At 53.9% G+C, this 22,415-nt stretch overlaps 1 protein-coding gene across 8 annotated transcripts in view; it reads left to right on the top strand.

Annotated features, from left to right (window-relative positions):
- The window catches only part of col16a1 (collagen, type XVI, alpha 1), a 628,911-nt gene that overhangs the window by 77,565 nt on the left and 528,931 nt on the right, over nt 1–22,415 (top strand). The window lies entirely within an intron of this gene.

Here is a 22,415-nt window from a genome sequence, read left to right as displayed (position 1 = left end):
TACAAGAGCAGGTCAGAGGCCAGGAATCCTGCAGCGAATAACTCAACTCCTGACTCCCCAAAGCCTGTCCACCATCTACAAGGCACAAGTCAGCAGCATGATGGAATACTCTCCACTTTCCTGGATGGGTGCAGCTCCAACAACACTCAAGAAACTCGACACCATCCAGGACAAAGCAGCCCTCTTGATTGGCACCCCATCTACAAACATTCACTATCTTCACCACCGTCGCACAGTGGCCGCAGTATGTACCATCTACAAGATGCATTGCAGCAACGCATCAAGGCTCCTTAGACAGCACCTTCCACGACTAGAAGGGCAAGGGCAACAAATGTTTGTGAATACCACCACCTGCAAGTTCCTCTCCAAGCCACACACCATCCTGGCTTGGAACTATATCGCTGTTCCTTCACTGTCGCTGTGTCAAAATCCTGGAACTCCCTTCCTAACAGCACTGTGGGTGTACCTACCTCACATGGACTGCTGTGGTTCAAGAAGGCAGCTCACCACCACCTTCTCAAGGGCAGTTAGGCATGGGCAATAAATGCTGGCCTGGCCAGCGACGCCCACATCCCATGAATAAATTAAGAAAAATCTAAGTTTGCTGATGATACAAGGGTAGGAGGAAAGGTAAGCTGTGAGGAGGACAGAGAGACTGCAAAGAGATGTAGACAGCTTAAGTGAGATGGCAGATGGAATATTATGTAGGGAAGCACGCAGTTATTCACTTTGGTTATAACAACAGAGAAGCAGAATAATTTTTAAAAGTGGTGAAATTTGTAAGTGTTGATCAGATAGACTTGGGTGTGCTCGTACAAGGAATGCAAAAAGTTGGCGTGCAGGTACAGCAAGCCATTCGGAAGGAAACTGGCACGTTGGCCTTTATTGCAGGGCGATTGGAGTACAGGAATAAAGAAGTCTTGCTGCAATTGTACAGGGTTTTAGTGAGACAACATCTGGTGATTGTGTGCAGTTTTGGTGCCCACATTTAAGAAAGGATATACTTGCATTGGAGGCAGTACAGCATAGTTTCACTAAATTGGTTCCTGGGATGAGGGGGTTGTCGTATGATGAGAGGCTGAGTAAATTGGGCCTATATTCTCTGTAGTTTAAAAGAATGAGAGGTAATCTCATTGAAATCATATAAGATTCTAAAGGGGCTCGATTGGGTAGACATGGAGAAATTGTTTCTGCTGGTCGGTGAATCTAAAACACTGGGGCACAGTTTCAGGATAAGGGGCTGATCATTTTACTCGAAAGGTTGTGAATCTTCAAATTCTCTATCCCAGAGGTTGTGGGTGCTCCATCATTGAACACATTTAAGGTTGGGATAGACAGATATTTGGTCTCTCAGGGAATCCAGGGATATGGATAGACAGGAAGGACCTGTTTCATCTCGTGGAGAGGTCAATTACCAGGGGTACAGATTTAAGGTAATTGGTAGGATGTTTAGAGTGGACATGAGAAAAATCTTTTTCACCCAGAGGATGGTGGGTGTCTGGAATTCACTGCCAGGAATGGTGGTGGAGGCTGGACTCATTTATAAGGTATCTGGACATGCACCTCAAGTGCTGTAACCCAAAAGGCTACGGACCAGGTGCTGGAAGGTGGGATTAGAATGGGCGGCTAGTTTTTTTTCATCCGGCTCAGACATGATGGGTTGAATGGCCTCTTTCTGTACCATAACTTTTCTATGGTTCTATATGGCGAGTGGCCGGGAAAGTGGAGTTGAAGCCTAAGATCAGTCATGCTCGTTTTGAGTGGCAGGACAGACTCGACAGACCATATGATCTACTCCTGTTCCTAATTCTTGTGCTCTTTTGTCCATGTTTGGACCAAGATTGTATTGTGGTCTGGAGTAGAGTGGCCCTGGAGGAAACCAAACTAAGCATGATTGAGCAGGTTATTGCTGAGTAAGTGTGTTTGATAGCACTTTTGATGACACCTTCCATCACTTTGCTGATAATTGAAAGTAGATTGATCGGGTGATAATTGGCTGGATTGGATTTGCCCTGCCTTTTGTTGACAGGATGTACCTGGGCAATGTTCCACATGGCTGGGTAGAGTCAATGTTGCAGCTGTACTGGAACAGCTTGCCTAGGAGCACAGTTAGTTCTGGAGCATAAGTCTTCAGTACTACAGACGGAAAGTTGTCGGGGGCCCATAGCCTTTGTTGTATCCAGTGCCTTCAGCTGTTTCTTGGTATCGCATGGCGTGAATCAAAGTTAATTTTTAGAGAATGCTGAGAGCAGTTAGTAACATCACTGCTTCAGTTGTGTCTCACAGACTGACCAGCACGGGTTCATGTTAATAAGTGTGCCACAGGTTTGTGCTAATACTCTGTTTAATTCTGCATGTGTGTGTTTGGGTGGAGGAGCGAGCGCTAGGACCTGGGTTCTGGTCTGGCTCAGATCAGTAGATATTGTTTTAATTTGCTTTTAAGAGACCTCTAGTTGTACACTTGGATTGATATCAATTTATTCTGAAACTTATATCTTTGAAAAGCTTTGGCATAAAAATCCATACATACCAACTGGCAAACAGCTGCGAAAAATCTGACAACTCAAAAAAACAATGTTAAATGTCTTCTTCCTTGAACTCAACCTTTCAGCAGCTCAGAATCCTCTTCACTTTGCTGTTTGTGCCTTCTCCCTCTCTCCAGGACACCCACCTCTCCTGTTCCCCTTGATCATCTGGTCAGGAAGGGGCAACTGATTGCCACATGGATAGGGTCATGTTTCATTGTATTAATCCCTGGTGTTGGCTGCAACCAGGCACTGTTACACTCAGCCAACTGTACCCCTTCACCCTGCCAACTGTACCCCAAACTCTGTCAGCTGTGCCCCTTCACTTTTCCAACTATACCACTCCACTCTTCCAGCTGTACCCCAAACTCTGTCAGCTGTGCCCCTTCACCTTGCCAACTGTACCCTACACTCTGGCAACTATTCCGTTACACTATACCCTAACCCTAACACTGTAAGCCTGCCAACTGTACACATACACTTTGCCAAATGTCCCCCAAACTCTGCCAACTGTACCCCCACACTCTGCCAGCTATACCCTTAGTGTGCTAATTGTAACCAGTCACACTGCCAACTGTAAACCTGGTCAACTGTACCCCCACACTCTACCAATAGTGCCCCTTCATTCTGCCAACTGTACACCTACACTTTGTGGACTCTACCTCTATAAGCTGTCAACTGTGCCCCTTTTATAGAATCATAGAAATTTACAATATGGAAAGATGTCATTCGGCCCATCGTGTCCGTGCTGGCCAGCAAGTAGCCAAGTACCTCTACACTCTGCCAACTGTTTCCCTACACTGTGTCAGCTCTACCCCTCCCCATTTGTCCATCCCACTCATTCACTGTCAGTGGAAATTAAAATGGGGCAAGATGTGTAATGGGTGGTTGAATGGCTATCACCTGTTTGATGATCACCAAAAGTCATATTTTCTCCCAATCAGTCTTGGTGAGCTTGCTGGGGACTAAAAGGATGATCACAAGAGAGACAAGACCTCCCCACACCAATCCAACATCCGGTCTGCGTTTCACAGGCTGCCGTTGCTATGGCTTCATGAGATTTACCCACTCACTGTACAAACTGAGACTGCTGGCATCACTGCTGGGTCAAAGGGGCAATGCCAGGTAGCACTGCTGGGCAGGTTGGGTGAGGTTTCCTCAGGAATCAATGCTGGGCATCAGTGCAGGGCAATTCGGTTCCCCAGTGCTGAGATTTCCTCAGCTGACTCTACAGGACTCCATTTGGCTTTGTAGAATTTTCTATGCAAATGATCTGTCACAGCCTGCCAGCTGTGATTTTCCAGATGGCGGAGAATCCCAATTGACATCATTCTTATGTCTTAACAATTTATCTATTTCAACAATAAATAGCAATATAAAATAAGGAAAGACACTGAGATTTCAGATTGGGTATAAAAACAAGAACTGCTGGAAATACTGAGCAGGTCTGGCAGCATCTGTGGAGAGAGGAGCAGGGTTAGCATTTCAGATCAGTGACCTTTCATCAGATTGGGTAGTTCAGTAATCTATCTTGTACCTCGGTCCAGAGGAACCTGAATTGTGGTGAGAACTGGGGTCCGGCCTCAGGTATCTTTAGGTTGTGGCGATGTTGGAGATCAAGTTTGAGATGCAGCAAACAAATGCATTATGTATAAAAAGAATTCATCAATTTTCTATCAAGCTCTATAGTTCAAACATAAAACTGAAAACCTGCTAACGTAACTGGCAGGTGATATGTGAGGCTGTAACTGTCGTCTAATAAAATAGCCTTGGATAGATTTAATTGTCTCATGGATACATCCCTATGTTTATTTGTTTATCTACATGCAAGGAGATAAGGCATTTTTTATTCGACTGCAAGATTGTGCTGTGGATCCTTTTTCAATTTTTGGCACGTTGAGGTCACAATACATAGTGTAAGACCAAGAGTGCTGACGGTGGAGGAAGTGCGGTAGTAGCCTTTTAACCCAGCTGACAAAGTGTGACTAGTGTAATCTGAGGTTGGAAGAAATTGGAGGGGAGAGAAGAGAGGAGAGGGGGAGGGGGGAACTGGGAGAGGAGAGAGAGGAAGAGGGGGGAGGAGAGAGAGGAAGAGGGGGGAGGAGATTGTGCTCTTCTGCAAAGAATCTCGTGATCTTGGTATTGGCTGAGAGAATATTTGTTCATTTAACCGTTAATAAATCGGCAAGTGTTTGACTCATTGTTTCAATCTCACTCTTGGCACATTAAACTGCAGCCTCTGATTATTTTATTTCAAAAAATTCATTTCCAACAGTCACAAGGCAACAGAAATGATTTTGAAATGTAGATCCGGAGAAAGGCTAGCTCTGCAGTGTGAGAGTTCTGCTCCCATTTCCCAAAACAGCCATTCCTGTGGTCTGTCTGAATGGGATTGCCAATTCAGTGGCAACAGTGCCCTATGAGGGAATTTTTTTAAAATCATGGATGCATGCCCAATCGGAAATTTGGTGGGACCGCCTCAAACTCATTTAGGATGGAGCCAGCAGAACAGAAAGAAATAAAGATTTGTGTCTTATCATGTCTCACAGAAAATGCTTCAGAAGGAATGAATTAGTGTGGGTGAATGTGACGGCCTTTTCAGAGGTCCACAAAAACAAAATAAATCCAACTCAGCCAATTTCTGATTTGGAAATAACGCTTACTTAGCAAAACCTGCTCACCAATGCTCAGTTCAGGTTCCACCCCTCATTCTAGCCTGGGTCCAAACATGGAGTCAAGAGCTGAATTCCAGAGGTGAGATAAAAGTGACTGCCTTTGACATCAAGGCAGTGTGGTACCAAGCGAGAGTGGCATCATGGGGTCATGGATTATTTAATTATCTCCTTTTTATCTATTTTTATCCTCTCCAATTTCTCCACCACCTCCTCCTCCTTTACTGCTACATTAGGAGCACCCTGTTCTGTGAAGACAGATGTAAAGTGCTCATTTAGTACCTCAGCCATACCCTCTGCCTCCCACAAGAAGATTCTCCTTTTTGGTCCCTAATTGGTCCAAACCTTCCTTTCACAATCTTTTTACAATTTATATGTTCAGAAAAGAATTTCGAATTCCTTTTTGTTAGTCGCAAATCTATTCACATACCCATCAGTCTGACTGGATTTGGACTCAGGGCCCTGGAGTGAAAGGGCAGTGTTTACAATTACCACATAAGGAAATCTTCAGGAGCTCTATCGCTGCAACTAATGAGTATCTTCCAATTCTTCCTACATACAACAGTGACTACACCTGCAAAGTGCTTTTGGACATCCTGAGGTCATGAAAAGTGTTACATCATTACAAATTCTTTCCTTCTCCACACACATTCTATGGGATGAGAGAGACTGGAAAGGGCTGAGAGTACAAACACCCTCCCAATGTGCTGCTTATGACTCCAGAAAGGAAAGGCATGTTGGTTTTCTCAATCCATAAATCTGGGTGAGGACTGGTCCGTAGAGATTTCGAGCAAAACAACTGGACTAGCTGGGGTTTGTGTGTGTGCAGTTGTGGGCCAGGGTGAGAATATGCACTTCATAGATATTGACACAGAATAATAGCATTAACTCACCCCCAGGCATCCCCCCCCTCAAGAACTTAGTGCATGCTCCAGTCAGCATATTCCTGCTCCCCCCACCCCTCTCTCCTGCATTAATTGTCCTCCTGCCCCTCTGTTAACTCCTTCTGTCTCTCGCTTTTGTGCTTGTACTGCAGTCAGTGTCTTCTTGCTACAGTCTGACTGAGATCAGCAATTTTCCCTCATGGACTCATGGCCATTAAATTTGTGCCCTTGCTCCATGCACTTTGATATTGTAAAGCTCCTGCCCACCACACCAGCCCATAGCAAATAGGAAGAAAATTAGAGATGAGATTGCTGCCATATTGGCTCATTGTCCCTTTAATATGTGTCCTGTCATCTGCTCCCTGTTGGAAGACAGAGGTGTAGTATTGGTTCAAAAACAAGAAATGCTGGATTCACTCAGCAGGTCTGGCAGCATCTGTGGAGCAAAATACTGCGGATGCTGGAAATCTGAAACAAAAACAAGAAATGCTGGATTCACTCAGCAGGTCTGGCAGCATCTGTGGAACTGCCAGACCTGCTGAGTGAATCCAGCATTTCTTGTTTTTGTTTCAGATTTCCAGCATCCGCAGTATTTTGCTTTTAGTGTAGTATTGGTTATTATCTAATAGTCGTTTGATACTCAGTGAGAAACATATGAATTAAATACTATTAGTCACATTAGGGAGAGTTTAAACATTGAGCTTGGAAGCAAATCTCTGCATGTTTTCCATAGTTATGAAATACTAAATTGATTTTCCAGCTGCTGCTAATATCTTCTACTTCTTGTTTATCAGCCTGACACTAACAGTAGATGTTATTGTGTAAAGCACTGACTTCAGTCACATTATTTTTCCGTTTCACTATTTTAACACGGCCATTAGCCAAGTTCAAATAGATTGACCTGTACATCTTAAAACAGCAGTAAGAGGAATTTCACTAATGTCCTTCAAAGAAGGAAATCCCCTGTGCTTACCTGGTGTGGCCTAGAAGTGTCTTCAGACCCACACAACATGACTCGCAACCATCTCTAAATGACCTAACGAAACATTCCGTTGTATCTAAACTACTCAATGTTTCGTGAAGAAAGCCCACCACCACCTTCGCTGGGCAACTCGGGATGGGCAATAAATGCCAGCCTTGCAAGTGATGTTTTAGTTTTTAGTTTAGTTTAGAGATACAGCACTGAAACAGGCCCTTCGGCCCGAGTCTGTGCTGACCATTAACCACCCATTTATACTAATCCTACACTAATCCCATATTCCTACCACATCCCCACCTATCCCTATATTTCCCTACCACCTACCTACACTCGGGGCAATTTATAATGGCTAATTTACCTACCAACCTGCAAGTCTTTTGGCTTGTGGGAGGAAAATGGAGCACCCGGAGTAAACCCACGCAGACACAGAGAGAACTTGCAAACTTCACACAGACAGTACCCAGAATTGAACCCGGGTCGCTGGAGCTGTGAGGCTGCGGTGCTAACCAGTGCACCGCCCCTTTGGCGTCCTGTAAATGAAAAAAAAAAGTATCTGGGGTTCAGACCCTGTCATAACCCAGAACTGCAATTCAGAGCCTATCATAACCCAAACCTGGGGTCCAGACCCTGTCATAAACCACACCTGGGATTTAGATCCTGGCATCGAAGAATGAGAGGTGATCTCATTGAAATTTACAAAATACTTAAAGGGTTAGACAGGGTAGATGCAGCTAAGATATTTCCTCTGGTTGGGGAGTCTAGAACCATGGGACACAATTTCAAAATAAGGGGGAAACCACTTAGGATAACATGTGCTGTATCTGCCCTGGGAGTGTTTGATGGGATGGTGTAGAGGGAGCTTTACTTTGTATCTAACCCATTTTTTTCTTTTTTTTTTGTCGAGGGGGCCTTTATTTTCCAGGCATTTTTATAGACATTTTAAAATAACTTTTATTAAAGAACAGATAAATAAAAAACTCAAATTAAAATGCCATTCTCAGTGTCGATGATGCACTCCAGTCCCTGCGGTGTCCACTGGTCGCGAAAGACCTCAAGTGCGCTGGCAGACGCCGCATGCTCCTTCTCCAGGGACACCTGGGCACGAATGTAACCTCAGAAGAGGGGCAGGCAATCAGGGCGGTCGGAACCCCGATGACCCATAGCCTGGACCTGTGAATTGCCACCTTGGCCAGGCCCAGGAGCAGACCTGATGAGGAGATCCTGCTCACAGCCCACGCCCCTCCACTCTCAGTACCCAAAGATCAGGAGCGTGGGGCTGAAATGCAACCAAAACCTGAGGAGCAGCCCCTTCAAATACTCAAACAGGGGCTGCAACCTCGCACACTCCACATATACATGGAACACAGACTCATCCAGGCCGCAGAAATTACTGGCAGCCTGGGAGTCCATGAACCTACATAATGTCTATTGCATGGACTGCCCTGTGCAACACCCTCTACCCCAGGTCCCCGATGTAAAGGGGGAGGACTTCCACATAGAGAGACCCCCACCGGGGTTTCCCCTCGCCGCCAGAAGGCGACATGAGGCCGGCTGATGAGGGCGAGGAAATGGAGAGTGTGCAGGAGCAGCCTGTTCAGGAAACCCTTCCACACCGATCGGAACGGAGGGCATTTCGAGAGGCGGCTCAGGTTGTGTGGGATCAGTGCCTGAGAAGGGTTTCGGGGCCTGGGTCCGATGAGCAGTTCAGGCCGAGCTGACCCCCGCTCGGCCGGGAGCGCTCTGCAGTCCCGAACCCCCTCATCACCCACAGTGAGGGGTGTCCCAGGGGCTTTGGCGGCTACTCCGCCCGCCGGTCCATCCCCGGAGTCGGTCGCCCGGACAGCCGAGGCACTCTCCTCCGCCGGCGGGGGAGCGCCCTGACTGGAGGCGGCCATATTCCAGACTCTGAATAGATCCCGGTAAAAGACAAGCAACTCCCTCAGAGAGGCACAGCTAACAGACTCCGCCGGGGACTGAGTGTCGTCTTGAAGGCAGTGACACTGGCGGAAAAAATATGTCACTAGCGCACACCACCTGGGAGGACGCTTGACGTACGGATATCTCTGCAGGTTCCGAAGGCGGAAAGTCGCAGCCTGGGTGCAGACGCACACCAGCGACTGGCCGCCCTCCTCGATCAGGAGACTCAGGACCGTGGCAAAGACCCAGAAGAAATCGACAAGCTTCTTCTGGATCTTGGTGGTGAAAGCAGGGGGTGGAGCCAAAGTGACCAACCTGTACCACAGCATCGAGGCCACCAGTTGTTTTGTGACCAGCGTTCAGCCCCTGTAGGAAAGCACTTGGAGCAGTCCTGTCCAGCGCCCCAGCTGAGTGGTGACTTTAGCCTCCAACACCTGCCAGTTTGCCGGCCAGGCTTCCTCGGCGGGGCTCAGGTGGACTCCCAGATAGAGGAGGTGCCTGGTGCTCCACGCAAAAGGTGTTAAATCCTCTGGTAGGGAGTCCACCCGCCACTGACCCACCAGGAGTCCGGAACATTTCTCGCAATTGATCGTTGCAGAGGACGTGGCAGAAAAGGTCTGCTGGCAGTCGCGCATCCTCTGTGACGGGATCTGTGACCGCGAGGAGCACGACATAGGCGTAAGCCAAGAGGACGACCCACATGGCTAGCCCATGCACAGCCTATCCCGTCAACCTCCCGCGAAGTAGGCACAAGAACAGCTCCACGCAGATGGTACAAAATTGGCCGGACATGGAGCATCCCTGACGCACTCCTCTCCCAAAGCGAAGGGGTGCAGTCAAGGACCCGTTAACATAGACCAGACACTCTGTGGCGGCATATCAAAGTCAGACCCGGGCCACAAAATGCGGCCCCAGTCCAAATGCGTGCAAAGTCCCGAAAAGGTATTCGTGATACACCCTGTCTAAAGCCTTCTCCTGATGAAGGGAGAGAAAGGCAACCGACAGACCAGTCCTCTGGTAAAGATGGATCAGGTCCCAGACCAGGTGGATGTTATCCTAGATGGACCGGCCTAGGACTGGTCTGCGTGGATCATGTAGGCCAGCACGGAGCCCAGGCGGGTAGACATACTCCGGGTAAAGAGGAGGGAGATCGGACGCCAGTTTTTAAGCAGGTGGAGATTGCCCCTCTTCGGCACCAAGACGATGATCACCCTGCGCCATGAGAGGGGCATCTCCCCGGTCGCCAGGCTTTCCCCCAGGACCAGCGCATAATCGTCCCTCAGGATGTCCCAGAACGCCCTGAGGAACTCCACGGTCAGCCCATCTAGACCCGGGGATTTTCCCCTTGAGAGCCGATGGAGAGTGCCAGTCAGCTCCGCCAACGTGAGCAGAGCCTCCAATCCTTTGGCGCCCTCCTGGCTGACCTTTAGCAGGTTCTCCCACAAAACTCTGTGCGCGTTTTCGCTGGATGGATCCGGAGAGAACAACGCTCTATAGTAGTTATGGACGAGGAGGCCCATTCCCTCCAGATCCGTGATGGAGGATGCGCCGTCGGAGAGCAGCTCGATGAGCTGCTTACGGGCCCCCCACCATTTTTCCAGCAAGTAGAAAAGGGTGAGGAGCGTTCCAAATCTTCCAGGATCTGGATCCGCGACCTCACGTAATGGCCTCTGGACCGTATGAGCTGCAGGTCCCTCAGTGCGCCCTTCTCTTTGTACGCCTGCCACGACGGCATGACCGAGGCGGAACTCCAAGTCGTGCACCTCCCTCTCTAGGTGCCCGATCTCAGCTTCCCGCCTCTTGGTCGACCCCATGCGTACTCCTAACAGAAGACATGGATATGAGTCTCGCCCACATCCCACCATAGCCTCAAGGAGGGGAAGCCCCCCCTGCTTCCTCCTCCAGTCGGCCCAGAATCGACGGAACGAGTCCCAGAATCACTTGTCCTTCAGCAACCGGTTGTTAAAGTGCCAGTAGTGGACTCCACCCACATCAGGTGGTGGTCCGAGCATGGCACCAGCCGCACGGAGGCGGTTGAGACGCGGGAGACATACGCCTGCGAAAAGTAGGCGCTCGAGTCGGGATGGCGATTCCACCAGACATCCACCAAATTGAGGGAACTGATCAGTTCCCTCTACTTTTCCACCGACACTTGGGGACCAGAGCGATCCTCCACCTCGAGGGTATAGTTAAAATCCCCCACCCCAAGGATGATGCACTCGCCGCTATCAATGGAGCTCAAGAGAGCGGACACTTCTTCAAAGAACTGCGCTTGCAATGCGCCAGGCCTGGGCGCATATACGTTCACAAAGTGGAGCGGCACGCTACCCAGGCAAACGGCGAGGTGGAGCAAGCGGCCCGGCATGAGCTCCTTGACCCCCAAAATCTCCAGCTGAACAGTTGGGCCAACAAGATAGCCACCCCAAGAGAAATAGGGGTGAGGTGGCTCATGTAGACCCCATCCTGCCACTCGAGGAGCCAGGTGGCTTTGTCTTCCGGAACGGTGTGGTTTTCCTGCAGAAAGCTCACCACATATCTCCCTTTCCTCAGAATTGAGAGATTGTGAAATCTGTGGTGAGTCCCCCTACTGCCATTGATGGTGAGGATGGCTATGGTTATCTTTATGCCAAAAGTACTCTGAAACCTGTCACCAACACCTCACTGTGAGAAGGGAGTGGAAGTGCACCTGGCCTTCCACTCCTCCAGCAACCCATTAAGGAATGCGTTAAACCGGCGCCTCTCAACCAGTTTCACGGCCGCGCCTTTCCCTGCTTTCTTGAGGGCGGCACGGATGGACCGGATGATCAACGCCAGATTCGACCAACAGCCGAGGGCCAGTTGAACTTTATTGCGGCAACCCCTGTATGCTGCGAGGAAATCCCGGAGTTCCGCCGTGGGGTTGAGAGGAGGCTCGGTGGGAGGCATGAGAGTCTCCACTTCCTCACTAGCGACGGAATCAAGATCGTCCTCCATGCCCCACATTGAGTCCCCGTCCTCATCCAAGCCAGCGGCCGACATACCCACTGCACACTGTGGGGCGGACGTCGCGGCCGCGCCAGCTGATCCCACTTGAGTCACGATTCCACCCCCAGGATCGATGGCGGAGGAGTCCTCTCTGGGTTCTCCTGTGGAACTAGAACCTATGGGCGCAAGCAGTTCAGGACCCTCCTGCACCTCCGTCCCCAGGCCAATGAGCGCTCCAGGAGAGAAGGAAGTTCCCGACTCCAGAAATCCAGCTGGAGCCGAGACCGGAGGCGGAGAGAGGTGGCCATCTCCTGCCCCGACAGCGCAGCATTTTCAATTATAACTGGGTCGGGTGCATCCTGGTGGGGAGTGGATTCTGGCTGGGAGGGCCGACCCTTTGGGGCCTCGCCCTCCCCTCCAGTCAGGCCACCCGACCCAGCGGCAGGAAGGGAGTGGTCCTCGGGCTTCCCACCACAAGCAGGGCTCCACTTGCTCCTTCAGGAGGGGCTGCGTGCACAGGAGTCTCCCCCTCTCCTCCATCCTTAGGGGTAGGGAGCTCCTGCCCAGACTTTGCAGCCTTGATGGTGGTGGTGGCAGAGGGAACCTGATGACCCGAACCAGGAGACAGCTCCCCTCCAACAGATGGGCCCTGCACCTCAGGGCCCCGTGTTACCTCTGTGAAGGGGTGCCTTCTCTTTTTCGCAATTGGGCATGTAGGTTCAGAGACCTGCATGTCATCAGAGGCCTCCACACCCTCCTTTTTATTTCAGTTACCCTGGGCCTGAGCCCAGCCCTGGGGCAGGTGGGTACCCCGAGAGCGAGCCTTGGGCTGAGCTCAGGCTCGGGTTGTGCCATGGTATCCAAGAGACATGCCGCTCAGTTTATATTTTTCCCCATGCCTTCCTTCCACTCAGACGGGCACTTCCCTTCCCTTCCCGCTGGAGGGCATGAAAACCACAGCCTCCAGAACCGACTGAGCGGTGTCTGTCGGAGGTATAGGGGAGTGGGAGGAGGTGCAGTGGCGCCACCCTGGGCTGCCGAGGTGGAGTTGACGGCCGGGAGGTTGGGGCAGTTCTTAAGAACATGCCCCACCCCCTTGCAGACATGGCAACGTGCCCCGTCCGAGGTCCAGAAGACGCAGTAGGCCATCGCCTGGATCTCCACACTGAAGTTGCCTTCCAAGACCTCCTCCCACGCCAGCTGCATAAATAGCTGGCGGCGGAGGAAGTAGGCATGTCGAAGGCTGTGCTCCCGAAGACCGAGCGAGATTGGGGTGATCCCTGACCTCACCACCTCCAGTTGGTGCAGGTGGGGGTTGTGGAGGTCATCAGGAATGAAGGGCGGGATGTTTGATAATATTATCCGCTGCGCACTGGCCCCCAGAGGGTTCACTGGCAGGAAGGTCCCACCCACTGTGAGCCCCTTACTCAGGGCAGGGGCCAGCGCCCACTTGGTCTTCAGGAAGAACACAGCCTTCCCGGACATCTTTGAGGCTGCCACAATGGCCGAGGGGCCAACAACCTCGGCCATTGCCTTAACGCAACCCTCAATAGTCATGGTTGGTTGGGTGTAACTCTTCATCCCATGCTTTGATGTCAAGATTTTAAAAGGCGACGGGGCCACAAGAGCGCCTGCCACAGCTGCTGCAGCATCAGAAGGCCCCGCCACAGGAGAAGGCTGAGAAACCATGCGGTAGGAGAGTTAGAGTTACACGGACTGTGTGTTGAGAGAGCAAAAAAAAAGTAAATACAATAATAAATGGAAAATGCAAACACTTAAAGGATTATAGCAAAGGGGGAAGAGGCTGAGGGGGAGGAAGGCCAGGAGGAATCAGTTTTGTTGGTATTTACAACAAGTATTTTAGCTGGTCTTCGAGTTGGGAGGGTGGGGGCGATGTCTTCACCTGGGTCAGCTGTAAGCTGCCCAGGCAAATGGCGCTTTAGATGTTGAGATAAAAAGTCTTTTCACCTGGGCAGCTCCAGCTGTCCCAGGCTTGGTGGTTGGGGTGGGGAGGGGAGGGAGCTTCCTATCCAAAGGTGTTAAACACAGGGGCTCCCTATTGAACAATCGAGCCCCAGCCAAGGTCTTCAGGTCTCTTCTCCCCCCACCCCCAACAATCAATGAAAAAGACTTCAACGTGAAACAAACTCACAGAAGAGCGACCAGTTCTCTGCCTTCCTTTGTTGCCAATGTGGAAAAACCTTTCATTCAATCTCAGTCTCTCCCTCTTGCAGCAGGCACACAGCTTCCAGCCTCTGCTCACAGCCACAGTCAGCTGAACCTTGTTTACCACTCAGTACCTCCAATTAGGCAGCAGCAAACCCTGTTTTTTTTTAAAAACATAACTTTATTAAAACCAGATAAATAAACAAAAAACTCAAATTAAAATGCCACTCTCGGCGTCAACAATGCACTCCAGTCCCTGCGGTGCCCACCGGTCGCGGAAGGCCTCAAGCGTACCGGCGGACACCGCATGCTCCTTTTCCAGGGACACCCGGGCGCGAACGTAACCGCGGAAGAGGGGCAGGCAATCGGGGAGGACGGACCCCCCGACGGCCCGCAACCTGGACCTGTGAATTGCCACCTTGGCCAGGCCCAGGAGCAGACCGACGAGGAGATCCTCCTCCCGGCCCAAGCCCCTCCGCACCGGGTGCCCAAAGATCAGGAGCGTGGGACTGAAGTGCAGCCAGAATTTGAGGAGCAGCCCCTTCAGATACTCAAATAGGGGCTGCAACCTCGCACACTCCGTATAAATGTGGAACACGGACTCGTCCAGGCCGCAGAAAGTACAGGTGGCCTGAGAGTCCGTGAACCTACTTAAAAGCCTATTGCACGGGACTGCTCTGTGCAGCACCCTCCACCCCAGGTCCCCGATGTAAAGGGGGAAGACTCCCGCGTAGAGAGACCTCCATCGGGGTTTCCCCTCGCCGCCAGATGGCAACGCGGACCGCCAGGGCGTGTCCGGCCGGCTGACGAGGGCGAGGAAGTGGAGAGTGTGCAGGAGCAGCCCGTACAGGAAACCCCTCCGCGCCGATTGGATTGGCACGGAGGGCATTTCCGAGAGGCGGCTCGGGTTGTGTGGGACCGGCTCCCGAGGAGGATTTCAGGGCCTGGGTCCGATGAGCAGTTCCGGCCGAGCAGGGGTCAGCTCGGCCGGGATCGCTCCACACTCCCGAGCCCCCTCGCCACCCACAGTGAGGGGCGTCGGCTACTCCTCCGCCCGCCGGACCGTCCCCGGAGTCGGCCGCCCTGACAGCCGAGGCGCTCACCTCCGCCGGCGGGGGAGCGCCCTGACTGGAGGCGACCATGTTCCAGACTCGGAAAAGATCCCGGTAAAAGACAGGCAACTCCCTCAGAGAGGCGCGGCTAACGGACTCCACCGGGAGCTGCGTGTCGTCTTGAAGGCAGTGACACTGGCGGAAAAAATACGTCGCCAGCGCACACCATCTGGGAGGACGCTCGACGTACAGGTATCTCTGCAGGGTCCGAAGGCGGAGAGTCGCAGCCTGGGTGCGGACGCACACCAGCGACTGACCACCCTCCTCGATCGGGAGACTCAGGACCGCGGCAGAGACCCAGTGTTTCCTCTTGCCCCAGAAGAAATCGACGAGTTTCTTCTGGATCTTGGTGGCAAATACAGGGGGCGGGGCCAAAGTGACCAACCGGTACCACAACATGGAGGCCACCAGTTGGTTTATGACCAATGCTCGGCCCCTGTAAGAAAGCACTCGGAGCAGTCCTGTCCAGCGCCCCAGCCGAGCGGTGACTTTCGCCTCCAACTCCTGCCAGTTTGCCGGCCAGGCTTCCTCAGCGGGGCTAAGGTGGACTCCCAGATAGAGGAGGTGCGTGGTGCTCCACGCAAAAGGTGTCATCTCCTCCGGCAGGGAGTCCACCCGCCACTGTCCAACCAGGAGTCCGGAACATTTCTCCCAATTGATCCTCGCGGAGGACGCGGCAGAAAAGGTCTGCTGGCAGTCACGCATCCTCCGCAAGTCAACGGGATCTGTGATTGCGAGGAGCACGTCGTCGGCGTAAGCCGAGAGGACGACCCGCATGGCCGGCTCACGCAGAGCCAATCCCGTCAACCTCCTGCGAAGCAGGCACAGGAAGGGCTCCACGCAGATAGTGGCGCAGTGGTTAGCACTGCAGCCTCACAGCTCCAGGGACCCGGGTTCGATTCTGGGTACTGCCTGTGTGGAGTTTGCAAGTTCTCCCTGTGTCTGCGTGGGTTTTCTCCGGGTGCTCCGGTTTCCTCCCACAAGCCAAAAGACTTGCAGGTTGGTAGGTAAATTGGCCGTTATAAATTGTCACTAGTATAGGTAGGTGGTAGGAAAATATAGGGACAGATGGGGATGTTTGGTAGGAATATGGGATTAGTGTAGGATTAGTATAAAACGGGTGGTTGATGGTCGGCACAGACTCGGTGGGCCGAAGGGCCTGTTTCAGTGCTGTATCTCTAAAAAAAAAAAATGGTATACAATTGGCCGGACATGGGGCACCCCTGACGCACTCCTCTCCCAAATCGAAGGGGCGCCGTCAAGGACCCGTTAACTTTGACTAGACACTCTGCGGCGGCGTATAAAAGTCGGACCCGGGCCACAAAATGCGGCCCGAGTCCGAAAGCGCGCAGAGTCCCGAAAAGGTAATCGTGATCCACCCTGTCGAACGCCTTCTCCTGATCGAGGGAGAGAAAGGCGTCCGACTGACCAGTCCTCTGGGAAAGATGGATCAGGTCCCGGACCAGGTGGATGTTGTCCTGGATGGACCGGCCCGGGACCGTGTAGGACTGGTCGGGGTGGATCATGTGGGCCAGCACGGAGCCCAGGCGGGTAGACATCGCCTGGGCAAAGATCTTATAATCCGTGCTGAGGAGGGAGACCGGACGCCAGTTTTTAAGCAGGCGGAGATCGCCCCTCTTCGGCAGCAGGACGATGACCGCCCTGCGCCACGAGAGGGGCATCTCCCCGATCGCCAGGCTTTCCCCCAGGACCCGCGCGTAATCGTCCCCCAGGACGTCCCAGAATGCCCTGAGGAACTCCACGGTCAACCCATCCAGCCCTGGGGATTTGCCCCTTGAGAGCTGGTGGAGGGCGCCAGTCAGCTCCGCCAACGTGAGCGGAGCCTCCAATCCTTCGGCGCCCTCCGGGTTGACCTGCGGCAGGTCCTCCCACAAAACTCTGCGCGCATCCTCGCTGGACGGATCCGGAGAGAACAACGCACTGTAATACGTCCGGACCAGGAGGCCCATTCCCTCCGGATCCGTGATGGAGGATCCGTCGTCGGCCAGCAGCTCGACGAGCTGCTTACGGACCCCCCGCCATTTTTCCAGCGAGTAGAAGAAGGGTGAGGCGCGGTCCAAATCTTCCAGGATCTGGATCCGCGACCTCACGTACGCGCCTCGGGACCCTATGAGCTGCATGTTCCTCAGCGCGCCCTTCTTCTCTTTGTACGCCTGCCACAGGGCCGGGTCCACGACGGCATGACCGAGGCGGGATTCCAAGTCGAGCACCTCCCTCTCAAGGCGCCCGATCTCGGCTTCCCGCCTCTTGGTCGACCCCTTTGCGTACTCCTGACAGAAGACGCGGATGTGAGTCTTGCCCACATCCCACCATAGCCTCAAGGAGGGGAAGCCCCCCTTGCTTCCTTCTCCAGTCGGCCCAGAATCGACAGAACGAGTCCCGAAATCGCACGTCCTCCAGCAGCCGGTTGTTAAAGTGCCAGTACGCGGACCCCGCCCGCGTGCGGAGCGGAGTAAACTCCGCCCACACCAGGTGGTGGTCCGAGCACGGCACCAGCCGCATGGAGGCCGCCGAAACGCGGGAGACGTACGCCTGCGAAAAGTAGAGGCGGTCGATTCGTGACCCCCCTCCTCCAGACCTCCACGTGAAGGCGCTGGAGTCGGGATGGAGATTCCGCCAGACGTCCACCAAGTTAAGGGAGCTGATCAGTCCCCTCAACTTCTCCACCGACGCTTGGCCGCGCTGGGGACCGGAGCGATCCCCCACCTCGAGGGTGCAGTTAAAATCCCCCCCGAGGATGATGCACTCGCCGCTATCGATGGAGCTCAAGAGAGCGGACACTTCTTCAAAGAAGCGCGCTTGCAACGCGCCGGGCCTGGGCGCGTACACGTTCACAAAGTGGAGCGGCACGCTACCCAGGCGAACGGCGAGGTGGAGCAAACGGCCCGGCACTAGCTCCTTGACCCCCAAGATCTCCGGCTGAAAAGTCGGGGCCAGCAAGATAGCCACCCCACTAGAAATAGGGGTGAGGTGACTCATGTAGACCCCACCCTGCCACTCCAGGAGCCAGGTGGCTTCGTCTCCCGGAACGGTGTGGGTTTCCTGCAGAAAGCTCACCGCGTATCTCCCTTCCCTAAGGACTGAGAGATTGTGAAATCTGCGGTGAGCCCCTCTGCTGCCGTTGATGTTGAGGCTGGCTATGGTTATCTTCATGTCAAAGGTAATTAAAAACCCGTCACAAACACCTCACTGTGAGGAGGGAGTGGAAGTGCACCTGGCCCTCCATTCCCCCAGCAACCCATTGAGGAACACATTATAACGGCGCCTCTCAACCAGTTTCACGTCCGCGCGCTTGCCCGCTATCTTAAGGGCGGCACGGACGGACTGTATGATCAGCGCCAGATTCGACCAACGGTCGAGGGCCAGCTGAACTTTATTGCGGCAACCTCTGCAAGCCGCGAGGAAATCCCGGAGTTCCGCCGTGGGGATGAGAGGAGATTCGGTGGGAGGCACGAGGGACTCCACCACCTCACTGGCGATGGAATCAAGATCATCCTCCGTGCCCCGCACCGAATCCCCATCCTCCTCCGGGTCGTCACCGCCAGCGGTCGACACATCCACCACACACTGTGGGGCGGACGTCCCGGCCGCGCCAGCTGGTCCCGCCTCCGTCACGATCCCACCCCCAGGATCGATGGCGGAGTCCTCCTCTCTGGGTTCTATTGTGAAACTGGAGCCTGTAGGCACCAGCGGTTCAGGACCCCCCTCCACCTCCATCCCCAGGCCAATGAGTGGTCCAGGGGAGACAGAAGTTCCGGACTCTGGGAAACCAGCCGGAGCCGAGACTGGAGGCAGCGAGAGGAGGCCATCTCCCGCTCCGCCAGCACCCACAGGCCCAGCAGATGGGGCAGCATTCTCAGTTATAACTGGGTCGGGTGTCTCCTGGTTGGTGGTGGACTCCGGCTGGGAGGCCCGACCCTCTGGGGCCTCGCCCTCCCCTTCATTCAGGGCACCCGGCCCAGTAGCAGTGGCGGAATGGGCGGCTTCCCCAGGCTCCCCCACCACAAGCAGGGCCCCACTTACTCCTTCAGGAGGGGCCTCAAGTACCGGGGCCTTCCCCTCCCCTTCATCCTGAGGAATAGAGTGCGCCTGCCCGGACTTTGCAGCCTTGGTGGTGGCAGTAGGGGGAACTCGAGGACCAGAAACAGGAGGCAGCTCCCCTCCAACAGATGGGCCCTGCACCTCAGGGCCCTGTGTTATTTCTGTGGAGGGGTCCCTTCTCCTCTTTTTCGCACTTGGGCGCGGAGACTCAGAGACCTCCATGTCATCAGAGGCCTCCGCCTCCGCACCCTTTTTTCCCTTTTTAGTCACCCTGGGCCTGAGCCCAGCCCTGGGACAGGTGGATTCCATGGGAATGGGCTTTGGGCTGAGCTCAGGCTCGGGTCGAGTCAAAGTGTCCAGGGGACGCGCCTCATGATGTTTCTTTTTTCCCCGCGTCTTCCTTCCGCTCGGACGGACGCTCCCCTCCCCGCCAGAGGCTGTGAAAACCACAGCCTCTGGAACCGACTGAGCGGTGTCTGTTGGATGTCCGGGGGGAGTGGGAGGAGGTGCTGTGGAACCACTCTGGGCCGCCGAGGTGGAGCTGGCGGCCGGGAGGTTGGGGCAGTTCTTACGAACATGCCCCACCCCCTTGCAGACGTGGCACCGCGCCCCATCCGAGGTCCAGAAGACGCGGTAGGCCGTCCCCTGGAACTCCACATAAAATTGGCCCTCCGTGTCCTCCTCCCGCGCCAGCTGCATAAATAACTGGCGGCGGAAGGAGTAGACATGTTGGAGGCTGTGCTCCCGAAGACCAAGCCGGACTGGGGTGATCCCCGACCTCACCTCCCCCAGATGGTGCAGGTGGGGGAGGAGGAGCTCACTGGGAATGAAGGGTGGGACGTTGGACAACATTATCCGATGCGCAGTGGCCCCCAGAGGGTCCACTGGCAGGAAGGTCCCCCCCACAGTGAGCCCTTTACTCAGGGCCAGGGACACCGCCCGCTTGGTCTTCAAAAAGAACACAGCCTTCCCATACATCTTTGAGGCCGCAACAATGGCCGAGGGGCCGACAACCACGGCCATTGCCTTAACGCAGGCCTCAATAGACATGTTGGGGTGGGGATAGCTCTTCACCCCATGGCTGCATGTCAATAATTTAAAGGGTGACGGGGCCACGTGGGCAGCCACAGAAGCTGCAGCTGCGTAGGTAGTAGAGGGCCCCGCCACCGGTGATGAAGGGCTTGCCATGGGTCTAACAGCTAAACCCACCCCAAATTGTGGACTTGCACACTAAATATCAGAGATTCACAGAAAAAAAAAAATTGAATATGTATTAAAGACAAACAAACAAACAACAGATTAGTGGAGAGGCTGAGGTAAGAGAGGAGAGGTAAAGACAGGCTGGAAGGGATGACTTGCTTTCTGGAGGTGGTGCTCACAGTACACTTAAAACAAACAGTCTTTGAAGTTGGTCTTCTGGTTGGGGGAGTCGTCTTCACCTGGGTCAGCTGAAGCTGCCCAGGCACTATCTATCCCCTTCCGTCTGTTTAGCTGGGCAGCTTCAGCTGACCCAGGTTTGGAAATTGGGGTGGGGAGGGAGCTTCCCTGTGTGCTTGTGCAGTAGCACAGACTCCTGTTGAATTGGCAGCCCCACCCCTTGTTGTTCCAGCCACTTGTTCCTCCCCCAACAGTCCAAAGTAAATTACTGGTGTTCAGCACCCACCTCCAGACAAAGCCTTGTTTCCAAAAAATGTCTCTTTCTTCTCTTTAATGGAGACTGTTGTTGGAGTTTTCCTCTGCTTGTTTGTAGCTGCTCTCCTTTGCTCAGTGCAGCTCCTCTCTCCACCTCTGCAACCTCCAACTGCCACCAGCACTGTCAGCTGCACCTCGTTGAGGCACTCAACACTCAGGCTTCCCAATCAGAGAACAGCCAACCCCGTTTTTTTTTTTTTAGTTTTAGTTTTAAAATAACTTTATTAAAACAGATAAATAAACAAAAAACTCAAATTAAAATGCCATTCTCGGCGTCGACGATGCACTCCAGTCCCTGCGGTGCCCACCGGTCGCGGAAGGCCTCAAGCGTACCGGCTGACACCGCATGCTCCTTTTCCAGGGACACCCGGGCGCGAACGTAACCGCGGAAGAGGGGCAGGCAATCGGGGAGGACGGAACCCCCGACGGCCCGCAACCTGGACCTGTGAATTGCCACCTTGGCCAGGCCCAGGAGCAGACCGACGAGGAGATCCTCCTCCCGGCCCAAGCCCCTCCGCACCGGGTGCCCAAAGATCAGGAGCGTGGGACTGAAGTGCAGCCAGAATTTGAGGAGCAGCCCCTTCAGATACTCAAATAGGGGCTGCAACCTCGCACACTCCGTATAAATGTGGAACACGGACTCGTCCAGGCCGCAGAAAGTACAGCTGGCCTGGGAGTCCGTGAACCTACTTAAAAGCCTATTGCACGGGACTGCTCTGTGCAGCACCCTCCACCCCAGGTCCCCGATGTAAAGGGGGAAGACTCCCGCGTAGAGAGACCTCCATCGGGGTTTCCCCTCGCCGCCAGTTGGCAACGCGGACCGCCAGGGCGTGTCCGGCCGGCTGACGAGGGCGAGGAAGTGGAAAGTGTGCAGGAGCAGCCCGTACAGGAAACCCCTCCGCGCCGATTGGAATGGCACGGAGGGCATTCCCGAGAGGCGGCTCGGGTTGTGCGGGACCGGCTCCCGAGGAGGGTTTCGGGGCCTGGGTCCGATGAGCAGTTCCGGCCCAGCGGGGGTCAGCTCGGCCGGGATCGCTCCGCACTCCCGAGCCCCCTCGCCACCCGCAGTGAGGGGCGTCCCGGGGGTTTCGGCTACTCCTCCGCCCGCCGGACCGTCCCCGGAGCCGGCCGCCCGGACAGCCAAGGCGCTCTCCTCCGCCGGCGGGGGAGCGCCCTGACTGGAGGCGACCATGTTCCAGACTCGGAAAAGATCCCGGTAAAAGACAGGCAACTCCCTCAGAGAGGCGCGGCTAACGGACTCCACCGGGAGCTGCGTGAAGTCTTGAAGGCAGTGACACTGGCGGAAAAAATACGTCGCCAGCGCACACCATCTGGGAGGACGCTCGACGTACAGGTATCTCTGCAGGGTCCGAAGGTGGAGAGTCGCAGACTGGGTGCGGACGCACACCAGCGACTGACCGCCCTCCTCGATCGGGAGACTC

This window comes from Heterodontus francisci, chromosome 31 (genome assembly GCF_036365525.1).
Source record: "Heterodontus francisci isolate sHetFra1 chromosome 31, sHetFra1.hap1, whole genome shotgun sequence".
Classification (NCBI taxonomy): Eukaryota; Metazoa; Chordata; class Chondrichthyes; order Heterodontiformes; family Heterodontidae; genus Heterodontus; species Heterodontus francisci.
Note: the sequence above shows the minus strand (reverse complement) of the source record. Positions and strands in the feature narration are given on the sequence as shown.